Source organism: Sinocyclocheilus anshuiensis, unplaced genomic scaffold, assembly GCF_001515605.1.
Source record: "Sinocyclocheilus anshuiensis isolate Anshui unplaced genomic scaffold, SAMN03320099.WGS_v1.1 scaffold420, whole genome shotgun sequence".
Classification (NCBI taxonomy): Eukaryota; Metazoa; Chordata; class Actinopteri; order Cypriniformes; family Cyprinidae; genus Sinocyclocheilus; species Sinocyclocheilus anshuiensis.
In genome coordinates, this window is record NW_015557082.1 from 876,000 (window position 1) to 878,295 (window position 2,296).

Genomic DNA, 2,296 nt, shown 5'->3' on the forward strand with positions numbered 1-2,296 from the left:
TATATATACACGTGTGCACATAAATATTTTACATCTGTTTTGCATATTAATTTATAATGCAAAAAATTGTTCCGTACAAAGATTTAAACGTGCACCTAATGTCTACATGTATAAATATTATACATCTGTTTTTACATATAATGCATAAATGTTTATATTCCATGCATAAAATTTGAATATTTGTGCACAAAATTATATATTTAGCATATAATGTAATGCAGTTTTTATGTTCCACATAAAAATAAATGAATGTGTTAAATTATATGCACAAATAACCTGTGTATCTACTTAAAATGCAAAAATATCTTCATCTATGTATGTATGTGTGTATATATACATTATATATAAAATTACAGAATTATGTATATTTAATTTAAAATTAATTATACGTTGTGTGCATAGCCGGGATATGGGCTATTTGAAAGTTTTGGACTCATTACACTGAATATTACATTTTTTTTTTTCTCTCTTTTACATATAATTGGGTTTTAAAAAGCTAATTAAATATTTTCAAAGATAACCGGACAACACTTGTTGAATTAAATGTGCGATATGATGAGTGGGTTTCATTCTATTTTGCCGTTTTAAAAATGTCCTCAAACTTTCAAGCGTTAATTGAAACGCACTAGCTTTCCCAGAAAAAAGGTGGTTCTGCATAGATATGAGATGTTTTTAAAATATATTAAACTTCATTGTTTGCTCCAGACTCCACCTACCATTTATTAACCTTTCGTCATTGGTGAGGTAGAAAACAACATACAACCTCTTGGGTGTTTGCTCCTCAAGACACTACCACCTACACTGGCTCCGGCCAGAGCGCTTTAGCCGAAGGTGAGCGGCGTTCATGCTCCTCATGAGAAGAAGAGGGGGAGGGTTGCTGCCAAGGACTCTCTTAACGGCCCTTTGCGCCACAAGAAATCATTTCCCGGTTACATGTAAGAAAAAAACATGCCCTTGAGAACAGTCTCAAGTTCGCAAATGAAACAAGCACATTAAATTCAGTTGTAAGGCGTTGCGGAAGTGCGCACATGTCTGTGTGAAGGAACAGAGCGAATCGGGCCGGCCATCAAAACGGTTCTTGTTTGTTGACCTAGCTGGGAGGGTTTTTTTCCCCAGATGTTTTTTGACAACTATAAACAAGCGGTGAGGGAAAATCCTAGTGAAATGTGATTGTTCTTGGAGGCTTTGAGAAGAACAGAGATGCTGAGGGGGGTAAGAACGGGGGAAAGCCTTCAAAGTATATATCAGATCTACAGCCTGCTGGGATTTCTTAGCTGCCGGGCGTTTTTTGAAGAGAAGACGGTTGAGTCTTGGGAGAGCCGTGTTTTTAGTGTGCCTGAAATAGCGCTTATGCACCAGGAGATCCTTATCCCCATTTCTCGATTTTTCCTTTAATGTAGATGTTGCTTTGAAAGATTTGGCTGTGTGTAAGTTTGGGGCTGATACGATATGTTTTTTTTTTTCGTGGTGCAATGGTTCACAGGCTCCATTTCCTTAAGCTATGCTTAGATGCTGTCTTATTGACTAGATGCAATTTTATGGTGATATTGTGTCCCTTTCATGCCTTCGGTTTTCATTCTTGTCCTCGGGGTAACCTCAGGCGAGGTGTCGAGATTTGGCACACAAAACCACTTCCCTCAGCACATTCTGACACCGGCTCATTGTCACCTTCATTGAATGACAACGGTGTCGGCAAGAGTGCGTTGTCTGACCTGAATGCTATTTAACAGCTAGGTTATCTCATACCCCCTGTGCTTGCAATATGATTCCATTTGTTTAATGTAGGGCTATCAGTGCATATTTAATTGAATTAATTACATGGTATGTGGTTTAATTAGCTTAGTTAATGGCATATTGTAGTATTTGTTGAGAAAAGCCCCCAAATGAAGACATTTTATTGTGGCAGACAAAAACATTGAGTAGACATTATAAAAAGCGGCTTCAGGAGTCAATATATTGTTAATTTTATTTTCATTTGAGCATTAGCATACTGTCCAGAGAAATCCATTTTGTATTTGTTTGTTATCATGTAGGCTGATGTTAGCATGTCTGAGGTAGATTTAGAGAATGTTCTTACAGCACCCATTTATTTTATTTTATTTTACTATTTTATTTTATTATTTATTTTGTTTTGTACTTCTTAAAGTAGGTATATGCAGTATATATCTTATCAGCTAATTAGTTTGTATATAAATCTTGAATATTTAATATTGAATAAAATTTGGATTATGTATAGATACATTATACAAATTTTTGTAACTACTAATACAAATATTGTAATAATTTTGTGTATATT